This window comes from Lithobates pipiens, unplaced genomic scaffold, assembly GCF_037356315.1.
Source record: "Lithobates pipiens isolate NorthernLeopardFrog02 unplaced genomic scaffold, aLitPip1_a1.2 Scaffold_18, whole genome shotgun sequence".
Classification (NCBI taxonomy): domain Eukaryota; kingdom Metazoa; phylum Chordata; class Amphibia; order Anura; family Ranidae; genus Lithobates; species Lithobates pipiens.
Genome location: NW_027507758.1, coordinates 561,482,942 through 561,494,936, shown reverse-complemented (window position 1 = coordinate 561,494,936; position 11,995 = coordinate 561,482,942). Strand labels below are relative to the sequence as shown.

Here is an 11,995-nt window from a genome sequence, read left to right as displayed (position 1 = left end):
GGTGTGAAAAGTATGGGGAAGGTGGTGGGACATAAAAGACAACACAAAGGAAAATTTGGATTTTGGCCGCAATCTTTAGGGAGGTGATGTGGGATGTGAGAGGGTTTGTGGTGTCGTAAGTGGATTGTGTAAATTTGATTTATGCTAGATTGTATGTGGTGTTGTTGGTTGATAGGAAGCGAATGGGATTGGATGAAGCGAATGGATATTGGGGTTGGGGGAGGTGGAAGGGGGGTGGTGGGTAGGGGTAAGGTTGTGTATATTATGTTTTAAATGTACATGTGATTGGTTTAAAGTGTTTGTGATATGTAATAAAATGATCGAAGCCTATATGATGATTTGAGCGAGTACCTGGCAAGAAGTTGGGCGGAAGGTTCTTGATGGTGAACGATCTTTTCTGTGCGAAGTATGGACTTGCTTGAGATCTGATGGGTAAAAAAAAAAAAAAAAAATGTTCTCATCAGTTTAATATCTGATACGTCCCCTATCTGGGGACCGTATATTAAATGGATTTTTAGAACAGAGAGATGGAAGAAGAGCTTGCTCTGTCCACTCCAGGACCGGTGCACCCCTCTCTTATGCAGTTTCCAAAAACAGAATGAATTCAAACAACAAATTCTCCTCCATCCTCATCCTTTTGCTTGCTTGCTCACTCACTTGCAATGTTACTTTTGCTGCTCACAAGCTGTATGTTGTTCATTTTTGCAATAAATTTGCGTTTCACCCCTGTGTGTACTGGTGTTTTTGCTTCGTATCAGTTTCTTGGCCTCTTTCTTTCTCCCTCCCTCCTTGCTCCAAATTTTTTTGCTCAGGAAGCAGCAGGTGAAGTGGCAGTAGTTGCAAGAAGCCAAACCTATGAAGTCAGGAAGTAAACACATTTCGACAAGGCAGCTAGCTAGAGTTTGAATGAACTTTCTCAGCAAGGCCCCAAATGAGGCCTTTTTTTCCTGCCCATGTCAGTTCGGAGAGCAGCAGCAGCCCAGCTCAGCCATTGCAATAGGGCTGACTTTGCTCCATTTCTGTCCCTGAGTACAGCAAGCTTGCTAAAAAGCAGTCCTTCAGCCTGGGGGGAGGGGGAGGGTGTGACCGGACATGCGAGCGAGCGTGGAGCTTGTGTAGGACATGACCGGAGAGGAGTGAGGGATGTGAGCCCGGCGCGCTGATAATCCCCCCGCACCCTTTCTCACTGCCCGACAGAGCGGTTGGAAGCTGTCACTAGCGGAGAACCTGGTGGGGAGCCAGATGGGGAACCTGATAGCATAAAATGGCGGAGCGGAGGCAGTAGAAGGCAGCACAAGGTACATGAGACACAGATGCAGCTGATGCTGGTGCTGTGAGGGCCATCCATCCACTTACTCTGTAGAAGCACTGTGGGGCTAAAGCAAAGGAGAGTGATGGTTTTGAGCAGATATATTATGAGCTTGGAAGGTTGCTCCAGCCTACATTGTTCTTAAAGCTCTCTCAATATGGACTAGGTTTTATCTCAATCTGCCTATCCTCATGAAAGCAAAGCGCTTGTAAGTTTCTAGCCCCTGCTAAATGTGTGCTACATGTTTATTATCTTGTTAAGACTGTGATGCAGTTGGTGAAAGGAACTGAAATGGAGCCTTTATACATTGGTTAAATCGCTGGCTGAAGTGCATTGGAACTGCTGGTTAAGTTAGAAATAAATATGTGAAAGCTTGTGAAAAGCAGGTGGAAATGCTCATAGAAGTATTACTGAACATAAACATTTAATGGTGTCCCCCGCTGGTTATAATTTGCTTTTAAAAAAAAAAGCAGCAAAGCCTCCCCCCCACCCTGAGATCTGAGAAGTTAAGCAAGGTTGCCCTGTGGGAGTAAATTCTTAAGAGCCAAAAGGTGGGCAGAATGCAGCAATTACGCTCCGCTAAAGATAAAAATCTTCATCAAGCGGGATCAGCTGCTGCTGCAGCGGCCGCAAAATTGGAGCAGTATGCATATACCCCAGCGCAGTCTCCTCCTAAGAAGGGGTCGCAGACAAAATCGCAAGGGAGTACCATGGACAGAAAAAGCCAAGGCCAGGCATCCGGTTCTACACCGCGGGTACAGAACAGTAAACATCTGGGGTTACCTGACCAAGGGGAAAAAGCAACTGGAGTCTCAGAAATAATGGACTATACCTTAAAGGAGCGAGAGCCAAAATTATTAGATGTGCTTAAAGCAGTAGAAACAATTAATGAGTCAGTTAAAGGTCTAGGGGGATCAAATAAAGGGGGTTAAGGAGGAGAGGATATAAATGCGGTGAGAGGTGAATTTCAGAAGATAGTAGAAAGAAAAACGGCACTTGAGGGGAGAGTTAGCCAGTTGGAAGATTATGTGGCACCTGTGGTAAAGAAATTGGAAAGGATGCAAGGACATTTGCTCAAACAAGCCTCTAGATTAGAAGAAATGGAGAATTCGAAGAGATAATATACGGGTGGTTGGACTGCTGGGAAAAAGTGAGGGTCTGAACCCTACAGAATTTTTTGAAAAGTGGCTAATTGAGCTTTTTGGGAAGGGAAGGATGCACTCTCAGCTTCATTTTGTATAGTGAGCACATAGGTTCCCTTTTAGACCCCCCCCCCCCTCAGGAGGATACCCTCGGACGTTATTATTGAAATTCTTGATTTATAAGGACAAAGTATTACTACTACAGAAAGCTAGAGAAGCAGGAAGTATATTTTTCAATGGTGTTAAAATCTCTTTTTATTCCGATTTCTCATTGGACCTTCAAAAAAGAAGAATGGAGTATGCTCAGGTTAAACGTGCCCTACAAAACCTCAATGGTGTCCTATGCCCTTATTTACCCTGCAAAATTGAGAGTAACAGCTTTGGGCGCCAATCAGATTTTTGATTCGCCGGCTGGAGTTGAGAAGTGGCTGGAGGAAAACATGGGGCAATTAGGGACACTTTGGTAAATGTGTTAATGTTGTTTTATAACTTATAAAAGGTATAGTTTATAACGACTGGGTGGAATTTTGGGTGGAGTGGGGAGTTTAGCACAATGGTGGATGCAAATGGATTGATGAAAGGTAGTAAATGGGTGCAAGGAAGGGAGGTGCAAGTGGAATGGGAAATGGTCACTATAAGCCCCCTAGGGGGCACCTAAAAAGGTGGGGAGGGGGTACACTGGCTTGACTCAAGGTATAAGTTTGGGGAAGTACAGGTTAAAGAATAGCACTTTGTTAAAGAAAGGAATAAGTGATATTAAAGTAGGGTGCATAAGGCACATAAGGCAAACATGGAGAAATGAGGTGTATACTATATAGGGATGAATATAAGAGGGGGGTAGATGTTGAAGGGGTAGAAGGGAAAAAATATAGGTACGTAACGGGTGATGGTACATATTACAATGTAGACACTTAAATGCAAAATAGAACACTAAAAATAGGATCTTGGAATGTAAGAGGGTTGGGTACAGTAGTTAAGAAAGCTGCAGTATTCTCCATACTAGAGAAAGGCGGGGTAGAACTGGTTTGCCTGCAGGAAATGTACCTAACAAAAGGATTCAGTTCAACAGTTTAGATGGGGTAGAAAATACCAAAATCAGTATCATTCAACACATGGTGCGTACAGTAGGGGGGTAAGTGTGTGTTGGTGAAGTCCGGGGTGAATTTTTCATGCAGGCAATCTAGTATAGATGTCTTGGGTCGTTATGTTTTTCTTTATTGTTTAACTGATAATAAAGCGTTTGTGGTGGCGAACGTTTATATACCCCCACCATTTAAAATAGACGTTCTGCTTAAGCTCAATGAGTTCCTGCTAGATAAGCAAGAAGTTCTAACTATAGTAGTGGGTGATTTCAATGAAGTCCTGCATAATAAGGTAGATAGGTTGCCGGCCCGGAAGATAATAGAGGGGACGGAGAAGGGAAAACTGTATCAGTTTGTAGAGGAAGTGGGATGGTATGATCTCTGAGGAGTGCGAAATCCAGGCGTTCAGAAATATTCTTGTTATTCAGCTACACATTCCACACTCTCCAGAATTGATTTGGCATTGGGTAATGACAAAATACTACAGGGTATAGAAAATGTAATGTATTGGCCAAGAGGGATATCAGATCACTCTCAGTTAATTATTACGCTAATAACAAGTAAGGAGAGGATGCAGAAGGAGTGGAAAATAAAGCCATACTGGTTTGAATTAAAGATAGGGATGGTATCCTACAAAAATTCAAAGAATTTATAGAATTCAATGTGGGTACAGCAACACCAGGAGGTTTCTGGGACACGTTAAAAGCATTTCTTCGGGGCAACTTAATACAACAGGTGTAAAGCTGAGGGGGCCCGTGAGGAAAGATGTAGAAGAGAGGTAGTTATTGCTGAGAACAACTATATATCCGATCCATCACTAGACAGGAAAACAGCCTGGCTGGATAAACAGGAATATAAACTGATTTGTATGCAGAGGGCGGAGACTAAATATCTTCTACAGCGTCAGGCCCACTTTATGGAAGGCGAATCCGTAGAGAGGATGCTGGCACAAGTGATAAAGTCCAATGCCACAGGATCCACTTTCTCTGCTATCAGGACCACGGGAGGGGAGATAAGTTCAAACACAGTAAATATAGTTTATGCCTTTAAGGAATATTACCAGGAATTATATACCACTAGAGCAAAAAGTGGAAGGGAACAAATGGAAGAGTTTTTAGAGAACTTGGAGATACCCAAAATAACACAAGAAGAGAGGGAGGATTTGGAAACACCAATCTCTCTTATGGAATTGCAGCAGGCGGTAACCGATATGTCCAATCAAAAATCCCCTGGCCCAGATGGGTTGCCAGTTGAAACATAAATATTATGGGGAAGTATTGATCCCTGAACTTTTAAAAACATTGAGAGGCGCATTGGAGATGGAAGCAACTATTATTGTGCTTCATAAAGAGGGAAAGGTTCCACTGGATGTTGCTGCATACAGGCCAATATCCCTCCTATGTGCAGCTGCAAAAATTTTGGCCAAAGTTCTCGCAGCGAGGCTAAATAAATATATATCTAAACTGGTCCATCCTGATCAAGCTGGTTTTATGTCATGCACATGATTGTCCCTTGTTGAGCATCAACGAGGAGCACCTGGATGTGTGCAATTAGTGCTACAGGCTGCCTGCTGGTCACTTCCAAGGTCAGCAAGTGCTTGTCAGGTATTGGACAGGTGTAAGAAATGTGTATCTAGGTCAACAGCAAGGAAGCCCGGCCAGGTGTGAAAAGATGCGTACCAGCACCTCCGCTTGGTCTAGACGTGGGGGAAGGGCAGATGGGCACGGGCAGCTCCTCTCAGTGAGCTCTTCATGCGGGCAAGGCAGCCGCTCACTCGGAAAAGAGAATAATTGGGTTATCGCTTCTTGGCCTTTTGGCACGATCCAAAGACTCCCGCGCGTGACCAATTTTTCAGGGATCAGCGGGCCAGGCCTCTGAGCCTGGCCAGATGAACATTGTACTTTTGGGGGTTCCCCCTTGTATGGAGAAGGCCGAGGGCGATTGAGGTTTCTCTTGTTTGAGAGTGCCTAATTTGCATGTCAAATGGAGGACAGCAGATTTACTTCAGCGGCCCATGAGGTTTCTCTTTAAAAATGCAGTAAAGCTGGAGATAAAAGAAACAGAATTTGAAAGTGATTTAGCTAAAATGGTAATGCAGAATGTGCTTTCCCCATGTGGAGTAAGTGGTGATGACTTGTTGTGTATGACTGAATACAGAAACCAGGGTGTGGTAGAAATTGTGTTCAATGAAAATTTCAAGTACTGCTCTTTTAAAGGAGATTAAGAAAGAAGGCAAGATGAACCTTTAATGCAGAATTATGTGTAATGCCGCGTACACACGACCGGACTTAGGTCCAACAGACTTTCGACGGAGTTCTGACGGACTTTCCGAATGAACGGACTTGGCCACACACAATCACACCAAAGTCTGACGGATTCGAACGTGATGACGTACGACTGGACTAGAATAAGGAAGTTCATAGCCAGTAGCCAATAGCTGCCCTCGTATCAGTTTTTGTCCGTCGGACTAGCACACAAACGAGCGGATTTCTCAGTAGGAACTGGGTCCGGCGGAGTTCTGTCGGAAAAATTTGAAACATGTTCCATTTCTAAAGTCTGTCAGACTTTTGCAAATCAAAAGTCCGCTGCAGCCCACACACGATCGAATGGTCTGCCGGAATCATTCCGTCAGACTTTTGATGTTGAAAAGTCTGGTCGTGTGTACGCGGCATTAGAATTCTTGCATAAAGCCCTTGGAAGATGGTAACAGTCATGATGTACAACCCTTATGTGAAAACAAGGGAAGTGACGGAATTTCTTAAAATGGAATGTGAAGAAGTGGAGTTTGTGAAACTAATTGATAATACAGTTGGTTTGGTTTGGTAAGAGACTCTACAGAGTACGTTTTCATGCAAATGAGTTTGCGACAGATCGTATTGACCACATTCCCCAGACATTTCAAATTGTAAGGAATAGAGGATTTTTAAAATATCCTGGGATGCCAGCATACTGTTGGAAATGTGGAACAATGGGTCATATGATGAAGGATTGCGAACTTTTGATAAGGTGTGGGAAGTGTGGAAATTTGGGGCATGCAGAGGAGAAGTGTGGAAGCCCAAAAGAGTGCACCCATTGTAAAAGCCAAGGTCATTTGTATGAGGAGTGTCCAACAAGGACTAAGACTTTTGTGGAAACGGTGGCTGGCCCAAAGAATGTACAGAATAATATCCCAGAAGATGAAGATGTACTGAAACAGGTTGTCGAAATGGAGAAAGAAATGGAGAATGAGAAGGTGAGAAAGGGAAAAGAGGAAGAAGCCCCTAGAGAAGAAAAGATGGTGGAAGAGGAGGTGTAAGTGCCGATGGATGATACCTCGGATTCACCACAAGGTAGTGGTGTGAAGAGTGGAAGTCCAGACATGGTGCCCAAAACAAGTGGAAGTGTGCAAGAGGGTTTGATGGAGAAGATCCAATCCCAGAATTTCCATGTGAGGAGATGGAATGTTGGATTGAAAAACAAGGAAGGCAAGAAGAATATTCAGTGGAAGATATGGGGAATAAAAGGCGTAAAACGGAGCCTGGAGAAGTGGAGGATACTTTTGAGGGGATGGGTTCTCCGGATTCCTTTTCATGGTCAATAGAGGTGGGGAAAGAGGATGATGGAGATTCTATGGTCTCGGATACAGGGGTTGAAAAGGAGGTGTTGATTTTTTTTAGTTGGTTTAGAGCTAGTCATCTTTATGGGGGACTTTAATTGTGTAATGTCAATAGATGATAGAGTCGGGGATCATTCGCTGGACAAATCTTCAAAACTTTTGAACAAAATTTGTGAGGATCTTCAACTTCTGGATACATGGAAGGTAGTAGGAGATGAATCGAATAGATTTACTTGGAAAAGTTCAAAACGGAAAATCAAGAATTGATCATTGTTTAATTTCAGAAGGGTTAGAGCCAATAAGGTGGGAGTTGCGTGAAAACTTGTTTTCAGACCATTCTTTAGTTTTAGTACATTTAAAGGTGGAAGGTAATGTTGAGGTACAGAGAGGGTTGTGGAAACTTAATGTTATGTTACTTCTAGATAGTCAAGTGGAGGAGAGGTTTAGAGAGTTATATGGGAGTTGGAGGAAGGTGAAAGGGAAATTTAAGTGTGTGAGGGGATGGTGGGATTGGTGTAAGAGACAGTGTAATTTTTTTTTTTTTTAGTAGGATGGGGGTGGCACGTAAGAGAGAGAGTTTGAGGTGTTATGAGGAGTTGAATGCAAGGTGGCAAGGTTTGATTAAGTTAAAAGAGATTGGAGTGAATCTCCACAGGAATTCACACAGGGATTTTGGAGGAAAGTGGGAGGAATGGTGCATTTGAATTATGAGAAGGTGGTATATGTGATTCATTTAGGTGTTGCTGTAAATAAAAGGTTAATGGCGTGGCAAATTATTCGTGTGGGGAATGAGGTATTGTGGAAGTGTAGTTGTGTGCTGATGGATAAGAGAGAGTTGATTAGTGTGGATGAATGTTTTAAATTTCTCTTATCTGGAGTGTTTTTGTATTTTTTGATAGATTTAAAAAATAAGGGTGAGTGTGCAAAGAGTGAATGGAAAATAGGATTGTGGAATTTGATTTAGGTGAGTGAGATAATAAAGTTGTATTGTAGCATCTAATTGTAATGTGTAAATTAATAAAAAAAAAAAAATAGATAAATAAAAAGAGAGAAGCAGAATGAATTTAAAATAGAATTAAAAACAAAAAACAAATACATGATGCAAATATAAGTTCAACACAAGGAGTGTTTCTTTGAAGTCTTTTTTGACGTTGGACAAATATTATATCGCTGATATTTGGTAAAAAAAACAAAACAAAAAAACAAAATCGACTATAGCCTTTAAGGGTGTCTCTGCTTCACAACTAGGACGTTGAGAACCACTTGTATCTATCCAAGCCATTAGGTCCTTGTGGTGTACCCCCTGCTCGGCTTTGTAGGATCGTTGATTAAATTCAGCTTCACCTACTTGCTGCTATTGGGCTAGAGGCTTAGCCCCCACACGGAATGAGATTGCGGTCTTCCCTCCTTCCCCCTCTCTCCGCATTACTACCTCCGGCAGTAGATGCAAGAGCCTTTGTAAAGGCTTCAGAGCAAAGACTTAAAGGAAACAAGAAGGAAGCCGCTTAAACACCTGAGGCGACATCCTCCTCCTTGAAGATGGGGAAGAGTGACAAGAAGACCAGCAGTACAAAGAAGAACCCTGGTCCAGCCACTTCCTCTGGAGACCCGGGGCATGCCGCTGCCTCAACCTCCACCTCTACCCCGGCCGGCACAAGCCAACGGAGACCAGCTAGGACATACCTGCCTGCCGACTGGCTCCCCTCCTTGGTGAAACAGACGGTCGTACTCCAGCTGAGAGAGGTGGACGGAAGAGTCCCCGACATGACCCCAGAGATCTTCGGAAAAAAGATGATACTGGAGCAGGGGTTCAGCAAAGCGGAGACGCTTTCCGTTCAGGCCTTCACAAAAGGTATTTTCTTCATAACTTTTTTGTCGTTCCAGGTCTGCAGAAGATATTGGGAGATGGTGAAGATGAGTGGTTCAGAATCCCCTTTCCGTAAGTTTGCTGTGAACTGCCCCCATAACACGGGACAAAAAGAGGGTGATGGTGGCTATGAGGAACCCCCATAACCCAGGTAAGGACATAGCCACCTACCTCCAGAGGTTCTGCACCGCGGTGAAGGACTCTGTCCGAATCCTCTATGCCAACGCCTTCTGGATAGGTAAGTGGACTGTGCTCTGCAAATTTAGGAAGGACCCTTCGGGGGACAACCAGCACCTGCAGCCATGCTTCTTCCTGGGCAACTCCACAGGAATCCTATTCTATCCCTGGATACCCTACACCTGTAACAGGTGTAGCCACATCGGACATATGGGTAAGGATTGTACAGAGCTTGCTTGCTGGTTCTGTAGGGTCACAGGCCACAAGACCAAGGATTGTCCAAGGTCCAAAGCCTGTAACCTCTTTGGAGCGGCCGAGCATGTGTTCAAATACTGCCCCCAGAGTACCCGGACTTATGCTGGAGACCTGATCTAATGCAAGCCATCCGCCGGCACTGGAAAGAAGCAGCCGGAAAAAGCAAAGGTGCCTCGGAAGGCCACTGGGAAGTCCATTCCCACCACCACTACCCCCGCCCCTGCCCACACCCTTTCCCCTGCCCCGCCCCACCTCCACTAAACGGCCCAATGGGGACCAGCACGATAGCGATGGACCAGAGCCAGTAGTGGAAGACCTCGAGTCTGCAGGTGAGGAGGATGATGAGGGTGAAGGGGGGAGGAGGAGATCATGTCTGACTCTGAGCCTGACCTCAACCTCCACCAAAAGATGATGGAGGCTGTCCTGGAGGAGCTGGGTCTGACCCAGAACACAGGACAGGCAGAGGAAGGAATGGAAGAGCCCCCTCTGGGGAGGTAAGTTCAGTCCCTTGCTAACTAGGCCTCATACCCTTTTTCATTATGGCAGAGATCTCAATCATTTCCATTAATTTGAGGAGTATAAAGGATACATCTAGAAGGCAAGCGGCACTGACATTTCTTTCTACACAGCAGATGGATGTCTACATGCTTCAGGAGTACACTCCTACTCCTCTGAGGAGGTACACACATCTGACCTCCCAGTGGACCCTTGGTCCCTCCTACTGGTGTGGAGGTGGCGATTATAAATCTGCAGGGGTAGCCATTCTTATCAGGGGTGGGCGCTTCACGGTTGACTCCATCCATGAGCTAGTCTGTGGCCGTCTTCTGGTCATAGACGGCTCGTGGGTGGGAGAGCCAATTAGGCTCATCAATGTGTATGACCTCCAGATAAGAGTGAGCGGCTGGAACTTTTCCAGACCTTGCGGACCCAACTCAGTTGCAGTCCCTGTAGGACCTTCATCACTGAGGCTGGGACGTTAGGCAGGACCTGGAGGACACCAAGAGCAGCCTAAAAGGGCACTCTGAGGAAGAATCCAGGCACATTGTCTTCCGTGCCAAGGTGGAGAATTTTGAGAAAGGTGAGAAGTATAACTCTTTCTTTTTCAGGAAACTCCACTCAGGACACACACCTTTGTCAGAGCTGCGTGACGAGACCGGAACACTCCAGAAGGGAAAGGAGGCTCTGATGCAAGTGGTCAGTGACTACTACACCAACCTCTACTCCCGAAAACAACAGACACACAGGCAGCCAACAGGTTCCTGTCAGGTATATCTAACCCAATTGATCCTGCAGGTTCATCAGCCATCAGGGACCAAGGGTCCACTTGGTGTTGGAGGAGCTGCACTCTGCCACTAAATCCTTTAGGTGGGGCAGAACCCTGGGCTGCCATGGTCTCCCAGTTCAACTTTATGTAACGCTGTGGGATCTCATGGTCCCAGACCTGCTCGAGCTGTACGAGGAGATGGTGGTGTCGGACAGAATGCCTCCGTCACTGAGGGAGGGGATGATCACAATTTTGTATAAGCACAAAGGGGAGAGATCGGACCTGAAAAATTGGCGTCCGATCTCTCTTCTGAACGTGGACTACAAATTCCTCGCCAAGGTTCTGGCCAACAGGCTGAAATCTGTCATCGGACAGATCATCCACCCGGATCAGACTTGTGGCATTCCTGGTCGCAGGATTGTGGACAGCCTTGCGCTTGTCCAGGACACGGTCTAGTACATTCATGGCCACCGTGTGCATGCAGCCCTGGTCAGTCTTGACCAGGAGAAGGCCTTTGACCGTGTCTCCCATTAGTATAAGTAAAGCTGGCCACATTGACTTCAATGGCAGGCGAACTTTAAAAACCTACAGGTCATATTTCCAGCCACAAAATAATTATCAGCTGTGTACACATAGTCCCACCACATGGCCACTAACATAACACATGTATGAAGTGAATCTGGGATCGACAACTACAAGCATTCTTTTTTTATATGTGAAATTTTGACAATTCAGGACTCAGGAGCTCATGAAGGCAATGGAGGAGAGGAAAGGTCAGGGTAGGCTATGAAGAGGGTGCAGGAGATGATCACCAGCACCGTGATATAGAGCACTGACACCAGCACCGTGATAGTGCTGGTGTCAGTGCACTCTATGTCAGGACCTGGACTTGAACCCTGGACCTCAGCTGTGTCTGGCAATGAATCTTCTCTTTGAGCTATCTGAGATGCTGTACATTGCCTTGTCAGATCCTTTAGACAACCCTGCCTTGTACCTTGATTTCAGCTGAATCTTGAACTCTTTGCTCCTCCCATGAACTTCCTGATATAAGCCATGTCTCTGCACTTCCTCCTTGTCAGAATATTGCGCTATCTCCAGCCTGTATCTCGCTCCCGTCTTCCCTGCTGCCGCTTATATTTGCTACTACATGTTATCGGCCCTTGGCTTGTTCCACGACTACGCTTCTGCCTGGTCCCAACCTGCAACTACTCGTTACCAACCTTTTAGCATGCTTACTGACCACGCTTCTGTTTGATCCTCACCTGCTCATCCGCTACTGAACCCCAGCTTGCTCACCTCCTGGT

The 11,995-nt window shown here is 45.3% G+C and overlaps 1 non-coding gene across 1 annotated transcript; it reads left to right on the top strand.

Moving 5' to 3' along the window:
* The first annotated feature begins 390 nt into the window (after positions 1 to 390).
* On the top strand, positions 391 to 574 carry LOC143990615 (U2 spliceosomal RNA). The gene has a single exon (XR_013277394.1). It is a non-coding gene; the product is annotated as a U2 spliceosomal RNA (small nuclear RNA).
* Positions 575 to 11,995: the final 11,421 nt, after the last annotated feature.